At 41.0% G+C, this 15,080-nt stretch overlaps 1 long non-coding RNA gene across 1 annotated transcript; it reads right to left on the bottom strand.

The window, feature by feature from the left end:
* Positions 1 to 14,048: 14,048 nt before the first annotated feature.
* LOC134088690 (uncharacterized) lies at positions 14,049 to 14,491 on the bottom strand. The gene is made up of 3 exons (XR_009939989.1): positions 14,432 to 14,491; positions 14,255 to 14,317; positions 14,049 to 14,087 (listed from the first exon to the last, which is right to left on the bottom strand). It is a non-coding gene; the product is annotated as an uncharacterized LOC134088690 (long non-coding RNA).
* Positions 14,492 to 15,080: the final 589 nt, after the last annotated feature.

Raw genomic sequence — 15,080 nt, forward strand, 5'->3', positions numbered from 1 at the left:
AAAAAAAAAAAAAAAACACACGCATTTTTAATCACAGTAAAAATGATCATCCGCGGGCCGCACTGAGTGAGGAGGCGGGCCGCATGTGGCCCGCGGGCCTCCAGTTGCCCATCCCTGGCTTAGTGACTGGTCTGGTCTGCCAAAAGCTCACGAGTACCTTAAAGGAACACAGTAGGTGTACCTCTAAGATTTAAGAGGGTGCCCGGTGATATCCCTTGGGCAATTTTGTATATTAAGCCTTTCTTGTCCAATGTGTTGAATATAAGGCGGATATGGATGAGTTTCCTCTCTCACTGACGAGCACGAACGAACAGGAAGGACAGGGGAACATATTGCTAAAGTAATTCCATAGGAAATATATAGTTATACATTTTGGACACATTCTCCAAAACTGATTAGGATATACCACCTCTCTCAAACCATTTGACCATTAGGCCTAACTTAGATTTTTATATATCAGGAGAAGAGGGAAAGAGAGGGAAATGGCCAAGGAGGTGATAAGAGAGAGGTGACCAGAGGGAGAAGGCGACAGAGGAGGTACAGTAATCAAAGAAGGAGAGAGAGAGAGAGAAGGTGGTGACAGGAGGTAGCCTACAGCAATTGAGATAGCGAACACACACGCACAATCAATTAAATGGAATCTGCCACTGCTGGCTAGTGCTTATTAAACACTGAATTTAACTACTGTGTCATTGTGGCACAAATAGTCAAGTGAACAGCTGCATTTACGTAAAGTGTGGTTACATGCTGCCACTCAGACATGCCACCACTACGACATGCTTCCATTTAGACATGCCTCTATTTCGACATGCTGCTATTTCGACATGCTGCCAATCCGACACATTTTAGTACCCCCATTCCGACAGTTTACAAATCCTATTTTTTTCCAACTCAATTTAACGGACCCTATGAGCCCGACGGACGCAAAGTGCATCAAAAAACACACCCATTCTTCTGTTACATGCTCTGCGATTATTAGTCACATCGAGATGACCTATATTGCATGAAAGGGCAGAACCGGGGCTTTCCAACGAGACTAGACACGTGTCTGTACGATCAAGTATGAAAATAAAATATAATCATGAATTTAAATCAAATATCATATTTACAGTCTATATTGCTCTGCGTTCACCCACGCAGCCACTGCTCTCGCTTAAATTACTCCGGGACTAGGCATCGTACAGACATGACACGCATATCAAATGAAAGAGGAGAAACAGAGCTTTCCATCGATACCAAACACATCGATCCTTTTGTGTTATAGGCCTACAAACAGACGAAGTGACAAACAAATAAGAATGTCATATTTCGGCTACCGCTACTTTCGTTTGATTTACTCGTGAAACTGTGGTCAAAAAGATATGGCTTGCATGTCAGATAAAAGAGGAGAGCTAGAGCTATCCACAGATACCAAATACAACCTTCTAGGCCATAAAACAGACGAAGTGACATCAAAATAATAACTTAATTAATTCAGCTCCACTTAGTCCGCGAATAATGACAACTTGCCATAGCCTACAGAACTGCTCTCACTTCCCCGAGTCGCGCACGCAACAGACACATACCGGTAACCATATCAAGAAGTAGGCCTATTCACAATGACATTTTAAATGTGAATCTATATTTTACACAATTGGATATAGTTATGACATTAATAGCCTATTAATAGCCTCATGTCGGAATGGCACGTTGTTTGAAAAAAAAAGTTAAATACCGCCACTGCGACCATGAAAAAAAAAAATGTCGGAGTGGTGGGACTTTTTCCCATAAAGAGACATGCCTCCACTAGGACAATTGGACGTCAATGTCGGAGTGCTGGTATGTCGGAATGAACGGCGGATACCGTAAAGTGTAGCCTAAATCAGTAAAAGTATCATGATGTATTTCTAATACAGGAACGGCAAATTAGTATGCTTTTGCACAAGAAAATGATTCAATAAATAAATAAATTGATAAATATGCCGCAAGTTTAACCCCCCAATGGTAGAACCAAAGTTACGCCCTTGGGTAATGTTACATCCCCAAAGAGTCCCCCAGTCCCCATATGCAGTTCCACTCCCTCTGAAATGGCCATCTCATCAAGGGTAAGTGTGCATTCCCTTTCCATGATGTTCATGCCCTCAGCCTTAAGACGTAACATTTCAAATACCTCCCCCAATATGCCCGGCTCAAACTTCAGGTGCTGCATCCTCCATTGTAGCGTGCGCAGGCTTGGCCTTCAAATTCCCATGTCATGTACAGCCTTGTACCTGGTTGAGCAGCAGCAAAAGTTTAATGCCCTTTTTTTACTGATGCGTTCCCCCATCGAATGTTTTTTTTACCTGCAAAGCCCTTATTTGGTCCATATTCAAAATTGGGGCGATCTTGCGTTCAAGACTGGTATTTTTCCTTTGTAACCTCAAATTTTTCATTTTCTGTTGAGCCAGGTTGTTAACAGCCTTTCTCTTGTTGTACCTCTTCCTCTTTAATTGATTTCTAGGCTCCTCTGACCTGACCCTAACTGGTCTTCCACACCCTGATCTGGGAGCACTGACTGTCTTGCTCCTGAGAAAGAGGCCTCAACATCCTGATCTGGTCCTTGCACAAGCATCGTTGGCTCAAAAGACCCTGACAAAGAGGTACCCTCCCTTCCTACCTCGCTTTGTCCCTCAGACTCTGTAATAACAGCATGTATTGTTGCTCTTGCATTATCATGTTGACAGTTGACTTGCCTAGTGCAGCCTCATATAGCATATGGAGGCGATATTACAGTATTATCAATATATTGAGTAGCCCTAATGTTATAATATGACTGAAATGTTGGATTTAACTTGGATTAGAACCTCTATAGGACTTGGCAATAAAGGTGGAGTACGGAATTTTATTTTTGTCCATTTTTGTGAAATTACTTGAAATCCTCTTCATCACCCACTCACAGCCACTGAGCTGGAAACACTGATATAAAAATTAAACTTCAATTATCTGTGGAATGGCGAGAGCTTGAAAAACTATATCCGATCATTTGAAAGACCAACATTCCCCATTGGACAGTTGCATGTCAATCAAATGGTCGTACTCAACCATTGGAGGTAAGGGTCAGAAACGTGGATGGGACCACGTGTTTGAGAATTCCATACCCCATATTTAACTCAGACTTCACATGTCCGAGTTTGCAATAGGCACTATCCACTAAGTAATGGTTGTATTAGAACTGTAATCTGCCTGTGCATTTGTTTTTGTCGTCATTTTTGCAATGGGGGAATATTGTGTTCTTGCTTCGTACCAATGTGTTGTTTGCAATAGGAGTGATCAAATGTTCCAGCAAACCCTGGTGGAGGCTCTCCTAGAGAGACTCTTGTTGCTGGCCCTTTCCTCCTCTTTGGTGGTGCCCGATGCTTAAAGATGGTTGGTAATGCATCAGGTTTCAAGCACAATCCACCTTTCTTTGAAAATGAAAACCTTCATTTGGTCTTCTTCAAAGTGTTCCTGTAAAGAGGCTCATGAGTTTAATGTCATTGGGAGTACAGTCTTTTCAGCACCTGAGAGTTCTGTGATTTCTGTAAACGTAACATACCTAATACAGTTTCTTGTTGTTACTTGTTGTTGCTGTTAAATTGAAGCTCCTCCTACTGACCATCACTGACTGCCTTTTCCTCCTTTCAGGGTCCCGAGGAAAGCCATACATGCGGAAGTCCCCCTCAGATCGATTGGAGCATCCAAAGGCTGTGCAGTTGATCATGATATAAGGTTTTGTTCTGTAAAATACAACCATTACATTTACTGTAACTGACAGTAGTGACTTTGGGTAATTGCCTAGAGTTTATAAATGGATCCTTTCTTTTAATTCATAGAATAGACACAGGGCTATTAAGTTGATTGTTGCACACTCATCTCAATCAATATGAACAATATGTATCTCACTGAAATGAGTACACCCAATTCACACGCATTGTACACTTTTGTACGCTTATTTTATTGCTTCTCCTCATGAGTTAACAAAGCAGTTGTGTTGGACAGTTGCATTTTGCTCTAGTTTCAAGGTAGAGGGGGGGGGGGGTGATTCTTTGCATGGAGTTCCTCAGGGCTACTCCGACAACCTACTCCCCCCACCCCCCACTCTTCTTTCCATTCCCCTCGGCCTCCCTCACACATTTCTTTAATTCACATAGACATGCCACATAGACTGTCTTAACCTCATCCCTCATAACAGACTGCATCACTCTCTCTCACCCACACGTCTTCTACATTTTTTTCTTAGTGTCACTGTTCCTTTGTGGAATATTCTTATTGTTATTATTGTTCATTGTTATTGTTATTGCCTTTCCAGTGACCAGTACTATTTTTTAATTATGCAACATTAACTGCACAAACTACTTTGCCTAAAGCTAATTTTAAAAAGGGCTTACCGTATGAATAACTGCTTGAGTGACAAGATAAATCAAAAGTAAATTTCTTGTGGCTGCACTGTATGCTTAAGTGGCCTTGATGCACACCTGGATATTGAGACTGTGGAAGGATTTCCGATTAACATAATCTGTCCAGGAGGGGCCAGTGATGCATTTCTTAACCAGAGTTTGGGAAAGATGTGGAAGCAGCTGGTTTGTATGAACCTGACCATCGTCAATCTCAGTGAGGTTGAGACACACACACACACACACACACACACACACACACACAGGTAGCGTGTCTCATAAAATGCTCTCTCTCTCTCAGGATGGCAGTTATTGCCATGATCCTCCACCAAACCCCGGAAAAAAATGGATTGAGTCTTGAACTTGGATGGCTTTGTTATATTAATTAAATTGAATTATTAATTAATCTACCTCTTCAATTTTTGTATGCACACACACACACACACACACACACACCATGCCCACTTGTCTTTAGTCATTGTAGTTTGTTGTCTCCTTTGCTTCCCCAACACCCCCTAGACTTTGTGTAACACTGAGTCCACCAGTCTACATGTTGCACACCATTCTTATGTTATGTCAGGTGACCATCCACACATTTACATAATTTACATTTAAACATAGCATCAACTTATGCTGTTTTTAGCAAGGTCCACACTCAAATGTCCCCTCAACTTTCATCGGAGTATCTCGGAAAGGTCTCACCCTGTTACATAATGGCTGAGGTATGCAGGAAAGAGGTAAGATATAAAAGTTCACACATTACTAAAGAAATGGTCTGAGATCAAATTCTTCATTGAGGCCTCATGGAACCAGTGTATCTAAGGCTGCACTTACACTGACAGTTTGAAGTGACCCAAATCCGATTTTTTGCCCTCATGTGGCACGTATCCGATCTGTGCCACGACAGTGTAAACAGTAAAAACACACATGAATTCCGATTTCCTCAGATCGGATACAGGCCCCTTTTCTATGTGGTTTGAAATCAGATATGAATCGGATATTTGTTCATGTGTCTACAGTCTAAACAGACAAATCGGATATTCCAGTACAATGCGTCCCACACGTCATTAATCTGTGACAATTTTGCGCCTGTTAATGATGTTAGCCGCCAGCGGCAACTAGCTCCCACCAGTCCTGCGTCCTTTCGAGGACCCAAATCTCCCTCTCAATTGTGGTGGCAGCAATAATTGCAGCGTAAGTGTATGCTGATATGATTGCCCATTTCTTCCTTCTCTGTTTTAGAATTTTGGTAATAGGACGTCGCAGGGTTTTGAATGCGAAGAGCAGACTTAATTCGGTCGCGTCCATTCTGGAACAGCAAGTGTTTGTTTTCAGATGCAGCCAATTAGTTCATTAGTCGATGTAGACATGCATTACTGTGCGTTCAGACCAAGACCGTCAAAAGTGTCAAGAGCGCCGGAAATTATTCATTTTCTATGGAGAGTCGGCGTTACCGGCGTCAAAAGCATTCTGGGCGTGAGCGTGGCTTCATGAGCTTCACGGGCGTCAAAAAAAGGTTGAACCTCAGTTAACTTTATGGTGATAAGCTATGACACGGTTCGGCGTCAACTAATCAGAATGTCAAACTCGCAGGATTGCTGCTTGTGGTTTGTTCAAATGTTTCACGTCATGGCTTTGACGCTTTCGGCGCCGAACTGGGTTGAGCGTCGGGCTATTCTCGATGTCAGGTTCCTACGTCATAGTCCTCCGCCATATTGGAATGGGGGAAAGAACATCATCTCCGCCATAGGAACCCATTCAATTTAGCGTCAAAAGGTAGTAGTCAAACTTTTAATTAACGTGTCATTTTTATAGTTTGAGTCATTAGCTGGAGAGACTAAGGCCTGATATACACAAATCAAATTAGGTCGGTTTGGATTATACGAGATGCCCGTACGAGGTACGTGAAGACCGGTGGATCTTCACTACAAAAATGAATGGGTTCCTGTGGCGCTGCATGGCGGAGATGTTTTGTTTCCCCCATTTCAATTTGGCTGCGGCCATGAACCTGACATTGATTTGTGCATATATCAGGCCTTAGTCTCTCCAGATAATGACTCAAAGTTAAAAAAATGACACATTAATTAAAAGTTTGACTACTACCTTTTGACGCTGAATTGAATGGGTTCCTATGGCAGAGACGATGTTCTTTCCCCCATTCCAATATGGCGGAGGGCTGTGACGTAGGAACTTGACATCGAGAATGAGCTTCACCAGCGACTTTGACGGTTTTGACGGTTTTGGTCTGAACGCACAGTTAGGCAGGGCTCCAGACTAATTTTTTGTGTTGGTTGCACTGGTGCGCCTAGGTTTTTTTTTTAGGTGCACCAGCACAAAATGTAGGTGCACCCACATTTTTGCATCGCCTTTAACGCTTTCTAACGTTTATCGCTCTCCTTCATAGTGTGAATGATTATTTTACAATAAGGCATAGAAAAAGCTTGTCTTCATACAAAGAAATATACATAGGCCTATTCTTTATAAAGTATAGGCCTAAAGATTTATACATAGGCTATGTATACACCGCGGGGGTCGGGACACCCCCAATGTTGGACCCCCTCCCGAAAGAAAAACGCTGCAAAGTACAGATGTTGTTGATTACTTAGCTCAATTATATCCTCCTGAGTTACGGCCCCATAACTATAGCTATCGCTGCGCATCGGAGGTCTTTTACATTGTGTTTTAAGAATGTTTCCCGAAACGAAGCCCGTCTCAATAATGCAGCATGGAGCACTTCCTCACCTTGAGTGTCTGAAAGCTAATGTAGGCTCCTCTCTCAGTCCAAATATTTAGGCTAGTGTACGGCCTTCTTTCATTCTTTTCGAAATAGTTAAGAGGATAGCCTATTGTGGGTGAATACAGTAGTCTACGATAGCCTAAATATAGTCTTATGGCTGTCGCTTTTAAATGTAGGCTTATCACTTGCGAAATCTGACGCGGCACATAGCCTAATTATCTGGTTACCTGGATTTAGCAAGTCCATACACTTTATTCATCCTATTATAGGCTATGCTTTTAAAATTAAATGTGTAACAATTTGCCCCTTATTATAATCTACACACTGTCACGACGCACATAAGGTTACGGGCGGATATGAGCAACCGAAGGCCTCGGTTGACTTAAGATAAACGGGCAGAATGCCTGTTTACAAACTACGTCAAACATGCAACATTATCTAACAAATGAAAAAACACAAATGAAAGATGAATAGGCTACTCACTGTATTTTGTCACAAATTAAGCAATGAGTTCGTTCGTGGCCACCTAGCGCGCAACTTACGCGCTGAGGTGAAGGCCCGACACATACTAATTAACACAAAGCTTCATAATGCACAAACAAACACCCCCTCAAAGTTCAGTGTCCATACGTCCAAACAATAAACATAAGAAGCCGACAGTCAAAAACGAGATCTCCCAGACACGAAAAACAATGTTTATCTCACAGTTTGTTGAGTATCGTTCCAACACTGATGCGCAAGGCAATCTCAGCTTTCGTGTTCGTTAACTGTATTCCAATGAGAAAAATCCACAAGGAAATGGTCACGGCAATGCAGCATACAGGAATCTTCTAACCACGTTACTTTGTTGAGCTGGCTGCATACAGGTAACAATAGCCACAGCGCGCTCTCCCTGCGTCTCCATTTAAACTAAGGGCAAACCCATTCATTGTGCCCAAAACGCGCATCCATCTGTCAGCTGACATAAAATTTACTTAGATGGCATATGAAAAGTCAAGAAGAAGAAACATATTTTCATTTAAGCAACGTTTATGCAACCACGTAAAGGGAAGCATTGGGGGAGTCAGTTGTCCTACAGACTAGCTGTGTGCGTTTTCAGGGAAGAAATGTGTTCTGAACAGCCTATGTGCAGATGTTCTTCCCAGTTCCAAATAGGTTAAGTATAAAAAGACTGAAATACATATTTTCAAAGCGGCATCTTACAGAGGGCCATTAAAACTTCAGCAATATTTATTAATATAAAAAAAATATTTATTAATATAAAAAAATTTCGGCGCGCGCAGATTCTTGTCCCCCCCAATGCTTACTACGTTCCTACGCGCCTGTGTATACACACATACAGTATACTATAGTGTGTGTGTGTGTGTGTGTGTGTGTATCATATAATTCTTTACATATGCTATATTGAAATTTCTGATATTCATTACATTCATGACTAGGCCTATTCATATTACAACTCCGCCTCTTTAATCCAGCTGTCGGTTTGAAGCCTCAAAATATTGTAAACAAAGTAGCCTAGCATAGTTGGCTAGCTTATCATAGTCTACTGGTTGGACTTGAATTCAGTTTCCCCACGTGTGTTTAAGTTTCAAGGTAGGCTAATTCTTTTTCTCCTTGGGACAGCCCCTTTCCAGTCTTGGAGTTGGAAAACATTGAGATGATCAGTCAACTTGAATGCAATCTTTTAATCAAGTTTGTGCAGTATGCTATGATGCTAACCGAATTTTATTATAATTTAGCTAGTCGTCTTCTATGCGTCATTGCTTTCACGATTGTTAATGAGCATGTCGAGGGGCGGGTGTCCATTGAGCGCGCACGAGAGAGAGAGGCCCAGCTAGAAATGTTAGGTTCCCGGGACGTTCTTAGAACGTCCCCTGTGGTGCACCGAACGCAGTGTTGTGCATGAACGAGTTCAAAAGAACGTGTTCATTGAACACGCTCATTTTTCTGTGAACGCTGAACTGAACGCAACACATTTGTAAATAATGAATTTGAACGTGAATTCGCTCAGATTTTGGGAAATGAACGACGAACGTCACTGTTGATGTCCAATTAAACGTTAGGCCTACAGAATTTATTTTGTCCTGAGAAGTCGAGTGACACTATCTGCTGGCAATTCAGAAACAGTATGTCGTTGTCACACTCACTGCCCACGGGCGCCACTCCTAAACTACAGCTTTGCACTACCTTACTACATTACCCATGATCACGTTACGCATGATGCATTGTACACAGAACCGCTGCTAGGCCTATATGAATGCAATCGCGGAAAGATTCTGCACTTGTCAGTGATGATAGAGGGATGCATAACGTGTTCAAAGAGCCCTACAGTATGTCACTGATCCATCTGGTAAGGTAATGCAGCAAGGCAGCCTCCTCCATACCCCCGGTGTAAAAACTACACTCTTCTGCCGTCAGGCATGCACAGCTGACGCATTTATTATTAATTATTAATAAATGCGCGGCCGCATTTATTAGGCGTCGGTATCTGCCATAGACCTAAAAGAAATGTATCTGCCCAGCGAAATAAAGCCCAATTTACGGATATTCTCAATTAGATGAGAACAACAGGTGGCTGTAGCCTATATTCCGTCAGAAACAGATTTTCATTCAAATGAACTGAATTTGAACTAGTTCAAAATTAAAAATGGTGAACTATGAACGTGAACAGTTCACTTTGCACGTGTGTGAACTGAACTTTGAACTAGTTACTGAAGAGTGTGAACGTGCACAACACTGACCGAACGTAACGTTGTGTCGTTCTAAAGACGTCCCCAGACGGTTCCGATGCGGAGTTCTTTAAATGGCCAGGGGACGTTATTTTGGGAACTTTTAGGGGACGTTGGGGACGTCTTGGGGACGTTTTGGGAACTATTAATATAACGTCCCCATTTCGTCTTTTAAATGTCCAGAACGTCCCCTGATAACATAATGGGATTGAACAGACAATGCCATATTTGTTTGGTAATCACACCCAGTAGGCTAGGCTACATGTTATTGTGGTGGGAAAATTTTTTAGGCTAGTGAAAGGATAGCCTACAAATAATTTCATGAGACAGCCTAAGCTACACCTTCCGTCTACGCTAGGATACACTTAAAACATAGGCAATAATTACTTTTTAATATTTATTTTGATTCCAAAAGTCAAGTCAAGTCAGTTAATGAGTGTAAGCTAGTGAATATGACAATTGTGTAATATGTCAAAATCAAAAAATCAATATGAAATAGTCAACTTACTATATTTGAGCTAATTACGCAGATCATAAATAATGTAAACTTAATATGAATTTCAACTACAATACCACATGTTTATACTGTATATGTAGTCTATGGTCTAGGCTATGGGCCCCGTGTGTCTGGCAAGGGGCCTGCACTTAAAGATTGATACCTTCGGCACACATTGTTTTTGCGTGGCCCTCAAAATAAGCCAAATGGAGATGGAGACGACTGAAGCGGAGAAGAATTTGAAGACAGACGCCAACGTTGCTAATTTTCACCTGGACAGGTAAGATTCATCTATCTTTGGCTGACTTATTACAGTGCATGAAAATGCACTGTACTGTTCTTCCTAGGCTTCTTATTATTATTCCGCTGATCAAATTCATTTTTTCTATTCAGGTTGAACCGTTTAACCTAGAAACTTCATTCAAACGTTGTAACGTAGGTCTTCAATAGGGGAATGCTGCTATGTATTTTTCAACTTTGTAACTTTTATACTTTTTAAACTACAAATTAAAAACTATTAAAAATGTCCCCATAGACTTAACATCAGTGATGGGAATAACGGCGTTATTAATAACGGCGTTACTAACGGCGTTAGTTTTTTCAGTAACGAGTAATCTAATTGAGTACTTTTCCCATCTTGATAACGCCGTTACCGTTACTGCCAAAAAATGCGGTGCGTTACTATAGGCTATATTATTTTTTTTCTCTCCATCAGACCAGCTAGATCTCAGAGCCGAGGGCGGGGCAGATTAATTTTACTGTTCTTCCTTGGGTAGTGCGCACGAGACAAGCGCATACATACTGACGATTGGCTGAGGTTGAGTAAAATTTCATGGTAAGCCAATCACAGGTAGAGTTGGGCGGGTGTTCCTAAACTTGCATAGTAGCCTAGTTCGACACACAGCGCGGCGCATCACAAGCGAGTTGGTCAAAGTGAAATCGGTATGGCGAACGCAAATAGGCTACTCCAAAAACAGCATTCGCTAAATGGAAGTACAGTCATTATTTTTTCTTCCATGAAATGAAAAGAACGAATGTAATCGTCAAATGCACATTATGCCCTAGTCAAAAGTGCCTTGTAAACATCAGTGTCGAGTAGCCTAATTCAAACTCACTCAAACATCTCTCAACATCGCATGCCTCCACAAAATTAGTGGCAAGACTGCCGAAAGCGAAGGAGACGGCTACAAAACCAAAGCAACAGAAGCTTAACAATTAAGAATAAGCCACGAACTTTTGTGCTGGTTGTGGTAGCGCATTAGCCTACTAACGAAATGCGGTCAAGGTGTAAGGTTATGGTGGAATAAACAACAGCATCGGACGCGATTCAGCCAATCATAATCAAGGACTGGAACCATCCGTTTTAGAGGCATAGCCTACTTTAATTCTGCCCGGTTCTGGCCTGTTGAGGGGCAATAAATATCAAAAAAGACATCTATTGTGTTATTTGTATCGATCCACTATACAAACATAATATCTACATACCCGGTACATGCCATTTGATTGGAGTCTCACTCCCTCAGCAACATTAGAAATATGTGTGTACATTGTTTCTCTTTATAATGTACTGTATGAAATGTCCATTTGCCCATTTCATTACAATATTGAGATTTATTATTAACAATAGAACATACACCTGTATTTTAAGTTCCGTTAAAGAGGTGGGTTCGCATTTAAACATTTACTTGAAAGTAACGCACCAGTTACTTTCTGAAGTAACTAGTTACTTTTATCATTTGTAACTGAGTAACTAATTTAGTTACTTTTTGAAAGTAGTAACTAGTAACTGTAACTAGTTACTTTTTAAAAGTAACTTTCCCAACACTGCTTAACATTGGCCTCTATGACATCACAATCGGGTCGTTAAGCAATTAGAATCTTATGCCAGGTGGCCAGCCCCACCTGCAGCAGCCCTCTCTCTCTCTCTCAGGCTTTAAGCATACAATCTCTCTGTGAAGACTACATATCCTGTTAACTGGTTCCTCTTTCCACAACTGTTTCAAAATAAAAGTCCTCACTGCAATAATACACTATTAAATCATTTAACCATTGAAACTACTCAACTATTTAACTGTTCAACCATTCCAACTGTCAGTTATCAACTATGCCTCTAGTCAACTACATGAGACCTCCATGTACCTAGCAACCAACATAGCAACCATTAAAATTAAGCATTGATGACCGTTTCCATAGCAACCAACATGATTTTACTATAGTAACTTCTTTATTCCTGATAGTGGCAGCCATGGAAACCCCATCAACAAATGTTTCAAAATAGAAGTCCTCAGTAGCAAGTTAGCTAGTTAGCATGGTTAGCATTTTTAGCATAGCTGCCAGAAATGATTAGCTAAGTTAGCTAATCAACCTAGTTAACATTGTTAACATAGTTAGCATTGTTAACATAGTTAGCATTGTTAACATAGTTAGCATTTTAGCATAACTGCTAGAAATCATCAACTAAGTCAGCTAATCAACCTGGTTAGCATTGTTAACATAGTTAGCAGTGCTGACATTGTTAGCATTTTTACCATAACTGCTAGAAATCATTAGCTAAGTTAACCAATCGACCTGGTTATCATTGTTAGCATAGTTAACATCTGTTTACAGCATCTGTTTCTAACATTTGTTAGAAATCATTAGTTAGGTTAGAACTGGAATGTTTAAGCTTTCAACTGTCTACCTTCACACTATCAGCTTTCTTTAAACTATGCAACCACCATGTTTACCCTAGCTACACCTTAGTAACCATATCTACATTATCTATCTATACATTTTTTTTGCATTTTCGTGCACTGGTAATTCCTTGGAATTGAATTTCTAGTTTGTAATTAATGTAAATGGACATTTTAATAATGTATGACAGTCGAACAAAGTTATGCATGTTTGTGCAAAGTAACGTTACGTTATAGCGCACGAGGAGGTGGGTCGGGTCATAAGAGTTAATTGGCGTAACTGGGATCAATAGCTCCTTATGGTAATAACCCACAGGCTGTAAAAACACAAAAAGATGACTGAAATGCGTTCACATGTTTTCTATATAGGACTTACCTAAAATGACATGGTGCAGGGTGTTTCCCAAGGCCCGCTTCCCTTTCCTTCCCCGTAGGCTGTAGTGGTCCCACACTGCATTGATGGCCAGTTTTCGTAGGATCCTTCTGACCGCATCACCAAGGGAACTTCCTCCCATTAGACTGAGGAACTGTATCTATGTGAGATTTAGTTACATTAATTAACTTAATAATGAATTAACTAACTTAGATATTGCAAAGATTTATAAACAAATGCTTTGAAACAGATACTCTAAATAAGCCTACATCTTTTGCATCACAAACACAAATAGTTAAAAACTGTAGACAGATCAACATACTACTCCTTTTTTGAAATGGTGGTCCTCCAGTTGAAGCCGCAGCTCCTCTAGCTCCTGCACAGACTGGCAAGGCCTCTCAATTTTGTCGTGGGGCTGAGTAGGTTGTCCTTGTGGTGGAGGAAGGTTCTGCAAGGCTTGAACCAGCCGATTTATGGAGTTGCCAATATCGGCCTGCATTCTCTCAATGGCCAATAAAATGCGATTTTCGGACTGGAGGATAAGGCTTTTAACAGCTGTGAAAATTTACAGGGAAAAAATGGAATGTTCATTTGCAATGGACTTGGTGAACTTTGAGTTCATGGAAAATGTAGACATGGACAATGTTTACCATAATTTACTACCTCCTCTTCATCAGTGCTGGCCATTTCTGTTAGTGACACATGTAGTAATATCGTTAGGTTACGTATGATCAAAAATATAGGTCAGCCTCAGGCTACTGTCAGGCTATATCTCATTTGTTAAACTAAGGTTTGGCATCGCTCAAAACAGAGCAGGTATCAGTGACATGAACATAAGAGGACATCAGTGACTTACTACGTGGTGCAGGGCTGTTTATCTCTTTGGATGGGACAATTTCTTCATCAGTGCTGGATAATTCTGTGAGTTACACATTTAGTTATATAGATACTGTATGCATTTCAGTATTTTTTGTGTTTTAAGATTATTCAACAGCACTCATTCGCTAAGAAAATATGCAGACATTAGCCATACCATCTGAAGAAGGTTGCAACTCGGCCATTTCGGGAGTATCTGGGATGTTGTTCTGTGCATCTGGCAATGGGAAAATTGAGTTAGGCTGTATAAATGTATGGTAGGTCTTTAATCACATGAAGAGGACAGCATTATTGACTTACAAAGTGGTGCTACAGGGAAACTCTTGGTCAGTTTTGGGGGTGGGGCTATTTCTTTGTCAGCTGTTGATTTGAGAGAGGCAGGTTAGTCATAATGTACACAGGTTACATGTTTGCATGCATTGTTATCATCACAAATATAGCCGAGGCTATATGCTATAGGCTGCCATTGGTTAATCAAGGCTTGGCATCGCTCAAAACAGAGCAGCTCAATGACATGAATGTAAGAGGGAAGATCAGCGACTTACTACGTGGTGCAGGGATGGCCTTATTTATTTTTTTGGGGTGGGACTTTCTCAGCTGCTGATTTGAGAAAGGCAGGTTATTGTAATGTACACTGGCTACATGTTTGGATGCATGCATTATCATCACAAATATAGGCTATAGGCTACTGTCGTTAAAGGCTATAGGTTACTGCCATTGGTTAAACCAAGGCTTGGCATCGCTCAAACCAGAGCAGCTCAATGCAGATCAGTGACTTACCACGCGGTGCAGGGATGCCCTTATAA

Source organism: Sardina pilchardus, chromosome 8 (assembly GCF_963854185.1).
Source record: "Sardina pilchardus chromosome 8, fSarPil1.1, whole genome shotgun sequence".
In the NCBI taxonomy this organism is placed as follows: domain Eukaryota; kingdom Metazoa; phylum Chordata; class Actinopteri; order Clupeiformes; family Clupeidae; genus Sardina; species Sardina pilchardus.